Source organism: Euprymna scolopes, chromosome 6 (assembly GCF_053919585.1).
Source record: "Euprymna scolopes isolate OS-2025 chromosome 6, ASM5391958v1, whole genome shotgun sequence".
Classification (NCBI taxonomy): domain Eukaryota; kingdom Metazoa; phylum Mollusca; class Cephalopoda; order Sepiida; family Sepiolidae; genus Euprymna; species Euprymna scolopes.
In genome coordinates, this window is record NC_136487.1 from 129,033,327 (window position 1) to 129,047,777 (window position 14,451).

At 36.0% G+C, this 14,451-nt stretch overlaps 1 protein-coding gene across 3 annotated transcripts in view; it reads left to right on the forward strand.

The window, feature by feature from the left end:
• The first annotated feature begins 206 nt into the window (after positions 1 to 206).
• LOC145277957 (putative monocarboxylate transporter 5) overlaps positions 207 to 14,451 on the forward strand; it is a 129,844-nt gene continuing 115,599 nt past the window's right edge. For all 3 annotated transcript variants that reach the window (XM_080130072.1, XM_080130073.1, XM_080130074.1), the window contains exon 1: positions 207 to 402. The gene's annotated coding sequence lies outside the window, so the exon portion shown is untranslated. The remainder of the gene's footprint in view (positions 403 to 14,451) is intronic.

Consider the following 14,451-nt stretch of genomic DNA (forward strand, 5'->3'; position numbering starts at 1 on the left):
TCATATATAGATTACATTTCCTTCAATTAAACCTAATCATCAACATGAATGCCATTTTTAATGAGCATTTTTTGTTTGCCCTTTGAACTTTACTTTTCAAGTGATTTTCTTGTAATAATTCGAACATATACATTGCCGGTATTTAACCCAGTTTAATATCGTAAACAAATTTAACAGGAAATGTCGAATGCAAACCAATGTTAAACGCATTCAGTTGAGTACAAAGATAAAAAGACACAGCCGTGGCTACTCTCGTCAAATCGGCAGTGTTGTAGGACTTGGACATTCAACAAAAAATCATGAAGGATTGTAAGTGGGCACACTGACGAGCACTACGCTCCATCTTGGAATTCTCTTTGTAAGGCATCCACAAGAACCACAAGAACCCTTTAACAAAACAAGGTTGGTATCCATCTATTTCAACTTTTATAATCTTGCTTGTTTACTTGCTATTTTGGTTCAAATGCAGAGTTCAACCTAATTAAAAAAAAAAAATACAGAAAATTCGTTAAAAAGTATGTCCTCGTCGTAGAATGAAAATTTCATATTCTAAAAATCACCTAAAATGATCAAATATTATTTTCATATAGAAAATAATTTTTTTACAATCTTTAGCGATTTTAATAGTAAATCGTAGCCATTGCAAGGCTGATTTTTTATCTCGATAGTTTGAATTGAGCTGTCTCCTTTGGTGGATAAAGATGCATCTCATTTCCTCATAAAATTTGATTTTCTTAGTAAAACAAATTACTTAATCAATTTATATGATTTTGAGAATATGACATTTTTATTCCATAAAGGATATCTACATCATAAAGATTTTACTTTATTTTCCTATGTGGAATTACAGTTAGTACATCAGCTGTAGATCTTATAGGACGGAAACCATATTGCTTGTCACTGAATAGGTTGCTTTTGCTTAGGTGGTTGACAATTTCTTTATTTATCACTGATTCAAGCAACTTACTCATGACACACAGAAGAATAATTTGTCTGTACTGAGATGCAAAAGATTAATCTCCTGTATTTTTAAATACCGAGCAAACTAATAAGTTTTTCGAACGAGTTAGGAAACATTTCTCCTTTAGGCATCATTTGAACAGTTTTGCAAAAATGTGTGCTAATTCCAGTTTTGAGTACTATGATTGGAATATTGTTAGGTCCAGTTGCTTTGCTAGCATCAAGGTTCTTGATACATTTGGCAACATCACAGACAGATATGTAGATGTTGCTCAAATTATTTTCAGTCTTGGGAGAAAATTTAGGAGGAAAATGAAACTGTGTTCTTAGTATCACACCATACTATGTAATGACTAGGGCTATGACAACAGCATATTCTTTCCATCGTTTTGACTCTCGAGTGTGTATCCATTTATATCTTATATGCTTTTATATAGAGTGATGTGGTTCTCGGTTGATTAACTGTGTCTAACTATGTCAGATATATACTCGAGAGTCAAAACAATGATAAGAATATTCTCTTGTCATAGCCCTAGTAATTACTTTCGACCTTCAGGCGACTGTCAGTTATAATTGATTGTTAACTAAAACCTCTTTTTTATGGACATAGCTTCAGACAAGGTATGAAGCCACTTGATGTAGGGAGCAAAAATAAACAAAAGATGATTCTCACAAACAGAAAAATATTCCATAAACGTGCAGTTCTTGGATAAAAGCTACTGGAATATATAAAGCTGTATTATAATGAGGTATCAAAGTCGTGAATTAGCAAAGACCGCCAGATCGATGAGTTAAACGAGCTGGAACAGAGAAAGCTGGGAAGGGATCAGACAGCTGTGAAGAAAACACACTATAATATTATTTATAGAAAAGACTAACAGCATCACGTGTGTCAGAAAGAGGATGCAGAGAAGAAAGCGTAGGATCAATCGAATAACAGATACGCTTCTGAATCTTATCAAGAAGTTTCTAAATAAGACAGCAATTCACCAGCTGAAATATGACAGCAGTACTTCATGCCATCCCCCTAGCGAGTGCAACCTTGGCATGGTTAGGAAACTTGCATGTCACTAGGACCCGGATAGCTATGCTGGTGGGAGATTCGTCTCCTGGTAGGGTCACCCAAGCCAGACAGGTTGCAGGGTAGAGATCAGACTAAGAGCACTCACTGGTCCTCCAGGTTGGGGGTTAGAATAGGGCCGACAATCTAATTTTGTAAAAGAAAGTTACAGAAACCGCAACAACATCATCTGTGGACTTCTTGGTTTGGGAAGGGTCCTCTGTAGTGATGATTGCAACGTCTTGTCAGACGAGTGCCACTCCCTCAGACATTTAAAATCCATGAGCCCAAATGCCTGCGGGAGTATCTATACAAAGATGATGTTACAGAGTCTTAGCTTTGTACGAGAGCTAAGTCTCTCTCTCGGTTCAAAATGTTGAGATCCAGCAACAAGCAAGAGCAAGATAGCCAGCAACAAATTAAACTGCAGACCAGCTTAATGCGGGTACTGGTTTCCCGCTTTATGGTTTTTTAAATCAGAGATTTGCTTCTCCTAGAAAGGTTGCCTTCACCACGGCTTACGGGAGCCCTCTCTACCCCAATACACATATACACACACACACACACACAAATATACACGGTGCTAGTTGGCCGTTGTAGTAGAGTTCATGATACTAGTGGGCGAAAGCCTCCGGGAAGCCAAAGAAGCATTGAGGCTGAGACCAGGGCTGCCGGAATGACATGGCCAAACTGAAAAGGACCGGCCAGAACTAGGTCCATTGGAGGAGCGTCGTTGTAGCACTATATTCCCCAAGGAATCAAAAGACCTAAACTAAAACACTTTGTGCCATAGCTGATAGAAGGAGAACAAGTTATCTTCATAGATTAAATTTCTTCTATTTGAAATTCTGTAGAGATTCCCGAGTTCAACAGAACACACCTGAAGATCAGTGGTTGAATTATTGTGAGAATAACATTCAAGATGTTATCAAAAATCAACCATAACCCAAGCTTCAAGTGTACTTCAGGAAAAGTCGGTTTGGTTTGGTTTGATTTGGTTTGATTTAAATTATGTAGAAGCACAAACATAAATTTACACACAGTAACACCTAAAATATTTTATGGATTATTTTGAAGGGAGAAGGAGAGGAAGCAATTAATAGATTGTTTTCAAATACTTTATTATTAGCACGTAAGAATATGAAACTGGCTTTTCATAATTTAAATTTTATTTCTTAGTTTAAAAATACTTTTGATATTTCTACAAACTTTGAACCAAACTGTTTCTGTTTTTTATCCTAATCTATAACCTTAAATTAACCCTAACTTAAGTTTTAGGTTTCTTTCAGCAAAAGTCGATTTAATTTGATTCAAATTATGTAGAAGCACACAAAAATACACATACAGTGATCCTCCAATTTGACACCTAAAATACTTTATGGATATTTTTTAATAGTTAAATCATTTTTTATATTCCATCTCGGGTAAGGAAATAAGTCCTTTAGTTTAAAAATGATTTGAAAAATATTTAATTAGTGAAATATCAATTTTATTACAGCACAAGTTGCGACACAGTATTAGGTTCATAACAGCTTTTATACAATATCATAATATTTTGAAACAATATTTATTTTAAATGATTCCTTGAACAATTTGCTATTGTAGTAGAGTCATAGATGTTCGTAGTCTGTGTTAAAAAGAAACCCTGAATCTGAGATGCATTTTCCAAGGCAAGGAAAAACATGATGGAGAAAAGAAGAGGGAGAGATTAAAAAAAAACAAAAAAAAACAGAAACCGAAAGTGAGAATAATAGAAATTTTAAATTTTCTTCAATTATTTCTTTAGTTAATTCATCAAAATTTTGCACTGACAGCCCTTTACATGAAATCGCAGTTAACTTTGGTTTTCCCCAAGAAGTATTAAAATTAGGAAGAAACAAATATCTTAAAGTGCACTAATACATACTCGCTCACTGAGCAATATTGGTACATTGTCTGGGTATACCAATTTTCATTTCTACCTAGCTTCTACAATTGGCAGTGAAAATCACAGAACATTATCTATCTACTTCTACTATTATGTATAAGGAACATTGTGTGTGTGTGTGTGTGTGTGTGTGTGTGTGTGTGTGTGTGTGTGTGTGTGTGTGAGTGAGTTCATTCCCTATGAACATGAAAACAGGTGTGTCGATTTTTATGAAATTTCACACAAAGGTACTTTATGTGCCTGGCAGTGATCTTAGATAGGTTTCGTATAAGAATGTCTTTGATAAGTATTGATAATTGAAATAATCCGATGAAAAAAGGAATAGGCGATTTTGACTAAAGTTAACACCTTACACAGCCTAACATCGCAAGTGCATTTGAAAAGTTTTATTACCACACAAGCCAGAAGACGTATAAAATCAGCAATAGGTTCTTTTATATGACAGAGGCGTGTTTGAAATGAATGTATCTGTTCAGAGCACAATTGCACCATGATATCTGACTTTTTCATTTTAAACTTAAATTCAAACTATTATCACTGCATAAGCAATAAAGCCAGATATATAAAATCAACAGTAGATTCTCTACAGTGCAATGTAGACTACAATGTGTTGTGGACTAAGTCATTGTGGGTAGGTATGCCAACCTTAATCCTGGTGCACTGCGATGGGTCGCTGACTAGAGTAGGCAATCAATCAATTTGATTGAAAAGTGGGCGATTTCACAGGTTCTGATGACAATAAAAATATGGGGGTGTGAAACATTCATTGATCATCATTCAATCCCGGGCAAGATTGCATCTCCTTGCTAGTAAACTTATAAATATAAGTTTCAGAGTTGGGAGCAAGTGTAAACTGGGGGGGGGAGGCTTCATTTATTACCAGACAATGCAGTTGATGTAAGCAGATGGGTTCATCGATTTCAGTGGCGGCAGGTATGTGAGCAACAAAGCATGCTCTAGACTTTTACAACTGAAGCATCAAGGCTCTCGGTCGTCGTTGGCAAAAGTGTATTGAGAATGGTGTTGACTATACAAAAAAAATAAATTCTACACCCCAAAAGGTTGCTTGTTTTAATAGTTACACTCCCATTTCTGTAGTCCTTCAGCATTTTAGCTTCTGAGTGAAAAAATAGGTGGAGTTACTTTTGAAACGATCCTCATATGACTGTTTGATAAAAGATAAAGAGTCTACTTGATGGCGGCTTACAGTTATTATGAATTCGGTATAGTCGTTACAAGGTGAAATAATTCAATTTTACATTTTTCTTACGCAAAGTATTTCAGGGTATTCACAAGTAATCAATGGAGCATACTTAATATGAATTATTTTGATTATTCAAACTACTGTTCTCATCTTGATTGGTATTCGCACAACGCTTCAGCCAATATAACCTCTGAACCTCATCAGTAAGGACCCGTCGCAGAACAGATAAGGTAATCATTCACAAGGAACACTCGTCTATCTGAAACCACTATCAATAATTCCCCCACTCTTTATTTGTGCCTCGTAACACTGGCTGGCACTTATCTTCATTAGTTGTTGTTGGAATAATAGACGTAATACAAATGTTAACCTTTAAAAGGAAAGAACTTTATTTGCCTTTTTATATTTTGGAGTGAGTACACCTCTTATTAATATTGTTCACCGGCAACATACGTCTTGTTGGTTTCGGGGCTAAAAGTGTATTGCCTACTCGCCTGTCATGCTGGCGAGGGATTGGTTAAGGAGAGAGAGAGAGAGAGAGAGAGAGAGAGAGAGAGGGGGGGGGAGAGAGAGATGATGAGGGACTCTGGATAGCAGTTTCTGGTTTGTGTCCGGTTTATGAGAAACAGAAAGAGAAGGGCTAAGAAACTATTATTTCTTGGGGAATGGTATTATTTTCGTCCTAATTCTTGGCTTTTAGGGGTGACTCAGGTCAGTCCTACAGCCTAAACCTAAACATAGATTCCATGAACAAAGCTTCTTTCTTCGAACTGCACACCTGCGGAACTCTGTTCCGTTTTTTTTTTTTTTTTTTTTTTTTTTGCTTTCCAGCTTACTATGATATGGTCGTCTTCAAATTCAATATAAACAAATTCTTGATGAGCCGTTCCCTTTAAATTTACCAAATTTATGTTACTAATGAGTACTATATTGTCTCATTAACCACTATACACGCTTTAACCATTATCCTCGAGTGGCCTCTGGGCCTTAATAAGTGGTGACTTCTTTGTAAAAGAAAAAAAGAAATTTACTTCTAAGTGTTACTCTTCTGATGGTTGAATGTTGTTCAATCCCCAGGGGTCATAAGTTTTTTTTTTTTTTTTTTTTTTTTTTTTTAAATATTTCTCACGGTAATGTGGGTCAACTATCTCCAAATTCAACTGTGTGCAATCTTGTCTAATAACTTGTTTCAAAATTTCCTTGACCCTCCAATCTTCCTGCAGCAGTAGACAATCAACTGTTATTGATATAACCTAATTCTTTACTACTTTCCCAGACAATGCCGGGTAGCCCTGCAAGTGACATCTGACAAAACCCAACAAATTAGGTTGGAGGATTTGTTGAAGCATTACATTTGCAGAGGTTATCCTAGGGACGGATCGGTTACATTGGTACGACCAAGTAGATTATTAATTTTTCTAGATAACTGTTGCAGAAGGATGAATGTTTTGATTTGCAGGAAGATTGGCTGGTCAAGGAAAATTTTGAAACAAGTGATTAGTAGGGTTATGACAAGTGAATATTCTTTTCATTATTTTGACTCTCGAGTATATATCAGTTAATATCTTATATACTTTTATATAGAGTGATCTGGCTCTCGATTGATTAACTGTGTCTAACTGTGTCGGATATATACTCGAGAGTCAAAACAATGAAAAGAATATTCTCTTGTCAGAGCCCTAGTGATTAGACAAGATTGCAAATACTGGAATTTGGAAACACTTGACTCACGGAACCGTGAGAACTGGAGAGTAAGCCTCAAAAATATTTAAAAATAAAAACAAAAATATCCAGATATGATAGCTTCCTTCAATCTTCACAGATTATGGATACCCTACTGTAAGGAGGCCAGTGCATAGAATTTTGTAGCAAAAGTTGTGCAATCTCCGATCACACCTCTCCTGAGTCGAGGTTGTTAAATACCAGTGGCACGTGGAGGTTCAGGACGACTGAAAGCAATATAGAGATAAATGGAGAGCCCATAAAAACGTCTGACACCTGGATAAGAATAAAGAGGTGCTAAATAATTAATTTGCAAACATGTCCTCCAAAAAATTAAATTTTCTATCTATAACGACCATCAACAATTTTCTCCACTCTCTATCTCTGCCTAAATTTAAATGCAAGTTCCATGAACAAAGTTTCTTTCCTAGAAATGCCAACCTGTGGAACTCCGTTTTGCTGACCTGCTTTCCAGCTGACTACAATATCGTTGTCTTCAAGCCCAATCTTTACAAGTTCTTGTTGAGACGCCCATCCCTCTAAATAATCCATTTCTAAACCATTTCCACCACCAACTATTAATATGTTTGTAGCAACCAGCACTCGCTACAAACACAGGCAGGAGCTAATTCTCACGATTCGAGATTTGACATCCATTTCTCCCTGGCTTGTCCAATCAGAAGCCAGCTCTCTATCACGTGACAGAGTATATAAAAGGCGAAATCTGAAACCCTCCTCCTTTTTCTCACTGCTGTGCCCAGCAGCACACATCACCGGGGAGCTTCGGCCCCCGGCTGAATGTGAGTACAGCAAGCTAACAATGGCCCTCTTCTACCTACCATTTATTTCCATATGTGGTACCTAAACGAACATTCTTTATCATGCTAAAGAACATACACCCGCACACACCTATGAAAACACAGTAATGCACTAAAGACTTTGCCCTTTCTTTCTCCTTTAATATGCTTCTTTTACCCTGGCGACTACTAGCTATAAACACTGAGCTGAACTCTCCTCAACAAGCCGGCAATATATTAATTCTATCTTTACACAAGAACACTTCAACCTACTAACCCGTTTCTCTCTTCTACAAACGCTACTAACGAAGATAACAAATAAAGTTTTGTTTATTAATATAGAATGAAACTCCATTGTGTTGTCCCTTATTCTATATGTTGTTATCTTAGTGACTACCATACACTCATTAACCCTGATTCTCGAATGGCTTTTGGGCTTTTATAACTGTCATGTAAAACAAAAAAAAATTGAATTAATATAAATTAAACTTTGTGGATCTTTGGTTTAGTGGAACAAAGAAAAGATAATTTGGTTAAAAAATAAAAAAACAAAAAATGAACTGGCGTTGATAAAAAAAGATAAAAAAACAAAACAAATATGAAAGCAAAAAAGAATCCTGGGCAACGCTGAATAAGTACAGAACATGTCGATTATAAACAGTTGAGTTGACCTTAATCATATTTATAAGTTGTCATGCTAGATTTCAGAGAATTTGACTGCGGAAAAAATAAATTATTCTAACACATGTCTATGTGTGTATGTATGTATGTCAGATCATGTCATATGCTACTGGTACCATGTAACCCAGTACTACCTGCCTCATGGTCGGGTCACCGACTAAACTGGTCCCCCCACCAGACTTGTTTGGTGAGGAGGGTGGCTAGTCTCCCTGAAGGATTAAAAACAAGACCTTCCAAAGGGCAAATGAACCCTCTTTCGGGTTCAATGGCCAACTAGCACCGTGTGCGTTTGTGTGTGTGTATGTGTGTATTGGGGTGGAGAGGACTCCCATAAGCCGTGGTGAAGGCAACCTTTCTAGAAGAAGCAAATCTCTGATTTAAAAAAACCATGAAGCGGGAGACCAGTACCCACATTAAGCTGGTCTGCAATTTAACTTGTTGCTGGCTATCTTGCTCTTGCTTGTTGCTGGATCTCAACATTTTGAACCGAGAGAGAGACTTAGCTGTCGTACAAAGCTAAGATTCTGTAACATCATCTGTGTATAGCTACTCCCTCAGGCATTTGTCTATTAAAATATTCCTGTGGCGATGGAAATCATTTTTGGGCTCATGGACTTCTGAGGGAGTGGCACTTGTCTGACAAGACATTGCAATCATCATGTATGTATGTATGTATGTATATATGTGTGTCCGTATGTATGTATGTGTGTCCGTATGTATGTGTGTATGTATGTCTGTATGCATGTGTATATGTATGTATGTGTGTATTTATGTATGTGTGTATGTATGTGTGTCTGTCTGTATGTATGTGTGTCCGTATGTATGTATGTATGTGTGTATCTATGTATGTCTGTACATATGTATGTGTGTATCTATGTTTGTATATATGTGCGTATGTTTGTGTGTATGTATGTATGTTTGTGTAATGTACGTATGTATGTATGTACGTATGTATGTATGTATGTATGTATGTATGTCTGAGATAACAACATATAGAATAAGGGACAACGCAATGGAGTTTCATTCCATATTAATAAACAAAACTTTATTTGTTATCTTCGTTAGTAGAGTGTACAGGAGAGAAACGGGTTAGTAGGTTGAAGCGTTGTCTCTGCTATGGGAAGAATAAAGGCTGGGAAAGCACCAGTCTGCATTCCCATTGAGCGGCTTCAACATGAAGGGATGCATGTAGCCAATGCATTACACACACTGATCAAAAAGTCTTGACTGTGTTCTTGCATATGCATTTAAGGATTGCAATAAAGGTGTCTTTTTCTGCTTTAGAACTACTGGCAAAGTATTTTATCTAAAATTTAATGCCAAGTCACAAACATTTGGAGGTCAAGTTAGGGAACTACTCTATGCTGATGATGTTGATTTTGTGTCTCACTCGGAGCGCGATATGCAAAATATAGTGAATTATTTTTCAGCAGCATGTGACGCCTTTGGCTTAGCTATCAGCATTAAGAAGACTAAAGTGATGTTCACCCTTGCACCTGGCGCTCCGTACAGTGAACCAAACATCTATGTGGGGTGGGGGGGAATAGACTTGATGCTGTGGACACATTTGTGTACTTGGGTAGCACAATCTCCAGAGATGGCCCTCTGGATGTGGAGATACGTCTTCGCATCCGGAGGGCTAGCACGGCATTTGGAACACTAGAAAACGGCTGTGGTGTGATCGTGACATCTCTGTCAGAGCCAAGATCACTCGACCTGTGTGCTTTCTGTTTTGCTTTATTCATCTGAATGCTGGTCAACACAACGTCGGCACTTGAAGCAACTCGAGAGATTCCATCAGAAATGCCTCAGACGAGTTCTAAATGTGAAATGACAGTCTCTGACACCTGACACGGATATTATTGAGAAGACTGGGTATTTGAACATCGAAGCAATGGTGATGAGGAACCAGTTGCGCTGGGTAGATCACATTGTTTGAATAGAGGATGTGAGGCTGCCTAAGCAGTTGTTTTACGGTGAACTTAAGACTGGGAAACGTCCTCAACATCGACCAAAGAAGCATTTCAAGGAGTGCATAAAGGATGATCTTGATGCTTTTAAGATTTCTGTTCAGAACTGGGAGACCCTGGCAGAAAGCCAGCGTGAATGGAGGAGGCTAATTGGAGGGGTTCTGAATTTTTTGCAAGGGAAAAAATTACTCATGCTGAACCCAAGAGAAACCTTCAGAAGGGGAACGTGTCGGTTTTGCCCATTGAATTGAAGAGCTAGAAATGTGAGGCTTGTAATCGCGTGATCCTCTCAAAAGCAGCTTACATTAACCATAAAAAAACACATGCCAGGAACAAAGTGAGCAAAAAAATGGAGCCAGCAGTGAAACAAGTTTTAACGCACAACTTTGTCTGCCATATGTGTGTCAGTCTGTGCAAGTCTAATGCTGGCCTGAAATGTCATCTTCGGGCTCACGGACGGGGTTTAGGTGTTGCTGAGGATTGACCTGATAACTATGATGAGGTTGGTGGGGAGCATTGGGATGGCTAACGTCTGTAAAGACGATGCAATTAGTATGTATATATGTATGTTTGTATGTAAATATGTATGTGTATATGTATATATATATATATATATATATATATATATACTAGCAAAAGTACCCGTCGTTCACTGGGTTCAAAAACATCCTACAGAAAATGGACTCTGATTTATGAAAGTATGATAGGTTATGAAAAGGAAGGGTTGTAAAGAGATAGCTTCGAATTTGGGGGTATCAAAACCAAAGCCAAATATGATGAAAGTAAAAATAAAATAGATACACCCCTAATTTATTATACCATACCTGTTCACACTGAAACACTTATCACAATATTCTGTGGATCTATATTAAAAAAACCTTGTTAAACTTTGTGACATAATTCCATTCTATGGAGGTCAGGCGCGAACGAACACCCCATAATTTTATTATACCATATTTCTTCAAGCTGAAACATAATCATCAAAGTATACTTACGCAGATAGATATGAAAAGTCTTTATAAAAGTTTGTGCCTATTTCCATTCTATGGAGGTCAGGCGTGAACGCAGACCCCACAATTTTATTATACCATCCCTATTTAAGTTAAAACATACTAATCATAGTATTATTATGTACATCTATATCAAAAACCCTTTTAAACGTTTTTTTTTTAAATTTTTTATTTCCATACTTTGTGGACCAAGCACGAACGCAGACCCCACAGTTTTAATGAACCACCGTTTTGCCGGATCAAACATACCCATTCCTGTGTCTCGATACATCTTCTATCATTATATGTGATTAGTTTTCTATAATAGTCAACCATATAGGAGCCTATTCGTGACCAGACACACACACACAAAAACACACACAGAGCTTTTTATTATATTATATATATATATATATATATATATATATATATATATATATATATATATATATATATTATAAATGTTTAGTTTTGAAATGTTGTTAATTTCAATGTATACTGTTTTCGTTTAACGGGTGGAGACTTATGATAAAAACTGAATCACCATTAATTTTGAGTAAAGCTTAATGTATCTACTTTATAGGTGCAATTAAAACTAAAACAAAAAATAAAAAAATACGAAATTAAGGTTTAAAACAGAAATTTTGGTTTGCATGGTATCCAAGATGGCTGACTTGTAACACCGTGGGAATGGATTTTTTTTCCCCCAAACGAAAACACCAGGTTTATCATGTACAAAATTAACTTATTGTTGGTAACATCGAATGGAAATAACATCTGATGAATTGAGAATAGGAGACTTCTATGTAAAGATAAAATTATAAAATTGCCATCCCATTAACGAAACGGCTGTAATGAAGATATCCAAGATGAAATAAACAAAAGTTGCAAAAAAGAAAAAATGTAAGTCTTTGAATTTCAACAAAGTTTTGTACTACATATATATATATATATATATATATATATATATATATATATATATATATATATATATATATCAGAATCCTGAGGTGAAGAGGGACACAGATTAATTAATCATGTGGTATCGAGTATGACAGAATATTTTTTGGAGGTAATGTTATATAAGACAATCCCAGCAAAAAAAGAGAATAGCTCAATATACTTGATAGAATAAATGGAATTTATAGTTTTTTTTGTTTAAATTTTGTTAAATGTTTTTGAATCCTGATGGGGGGTATGACATCGATGATTTCAACGACCGTTTTTATAACCGCAAATTATAATAACCAACCAATGAGAAAAGCTTCCAAAGTTACTATAAAAATTGTTGAATTTTGGATTCAATCAGTTCGCCGCCGTCTCCGTCACGAACCTGAATTTGATTCTTCGTCGCCATCTTTGTTACTAGGAATTACTTAACACTTAGGATCGGAACTACACTGATTCTTCACCACCATCTTTGTTCAACATAATGTCTCAACACTTAATGAATTTTATATAGAAAAACAGAAATTTTCAGAACAGAAATTTATTGTTTGAATAAAGAATGGAGTTCAGATTTTTTTTCCTTAATCCATGGATTTTCGATGTAAGCTCATCTCCTCAGAGGAAAAGTCTTTAGCAAATATTAGATCTAATTTGAAATAATATTGTTATATAGCACATACAAAGAAAATATATTTAAAAATTAATCACATCTTTTTAGGGGGCATAGATAAAGAAAATAGATGAAATACTAGTAAATGCAATGAAAGGATATGAATTGCTGGTATCTGGGTGTTGTGGTATTCCTTGTATCGACTGGTATATTGTAGTCAGGGTCCGAGTTTTTTTTTTTTTTTTTTACATGGGTGTCACCACTTATCAAGGCCCAGAGGCCACTCAAGGATAAGGGTTAATAGGTATACATTAGTCATTGTGATTTTAGCATAGTAAACAGTGGGAATTTTGTAACTTGGATTACTTAGGGGGACGATTCAATTAGAACTTGTTCACATTGGACTTTTTCTTTTTTTTTTTTTTCATAGGTATCACCACATTATCAAGGCCAATAGGCCACTCAAGGATAAGGGTTAAAGAGTGTACAGTAGAAATTGGACAATATAATAATCATTAGTAATGAAAATTTGTTAAATTTGATAACTTATATGGAACGGCTCATCAAGAACTTATTTACGTTAGACTTGAAGACAACCATATTGTAGTCAGCCGGAAAGCAGGAAAACGGAAGACAATTCCACAGGCGTGCAGTTCTAATAAAAAAGCTTTGTTCATGGAATCTACGTTTAGGTTTAGGCACAGATAAAGAGTGGGGGGAATTATTGATAGTGTTTACAGCTAGACGAGTGTTTCTTGTGAAAGTTTTGCGAGGGGGGACCATAGATTGAAGCTCAGTCTTTTTATTGAATAAATCCAACATTGTTGGTAGATTCCAATTTATTGTAAGGTATTTTTGATCCTTAGTGATAATTAGGAGTATGACAATAGAATATTCTTTCCATTGTTTTTACTCTCGAGTATATATCCGACACAGTTAGACACAATTAATCAATCGAAAACCACATCACTCTACCTAAAAAAAAAGATATCAATGGATATATACCTGAGAGTCAAAACCAGGAAAAGAACATGCTGTTGTCCGAGCTCTAGTGATAATCCTTTGAGTATGGAAAGTCTGGGTATAATCCTCCTCATTTTTAGTTGGTATAGTCCCTGTATGAAGTGTCCACTAACACTTAACTTTTATTCTTGAGTAGCCTCTGGGTCTTGATAAATGGTGGCCTTCTGAGTGAAAATTAAAAACAACAAAAAACTAAATTAAACAAAATATAACTCAGATTACTCACAGCAACACCTAGTAGTTGTGTTCCTAACTTTGGTTAATTAGTTTAGAAGTGATTACTATACATGGAAACACTTAGAAAGTGGCATCCAAGTCTTAACAGTGATGTCACTATCAAATATCAAATCTTAATAGTGACGTCAGTACGAAATAATATCTTCACTGCCTTTAGCTTTAATTAGATGAAAATTTAATTTGGCTCGGTTCGTTTTTTTTTTTTTTTTTGCAACAAATCTACACACAATATCATTGTTTGATTCAAGAACAGCGGGGGGGGGGGGATATATCATCTGCTAAAGTTTAAATTTTTCCCACTTTAATGGGTAAGTTAACCATGC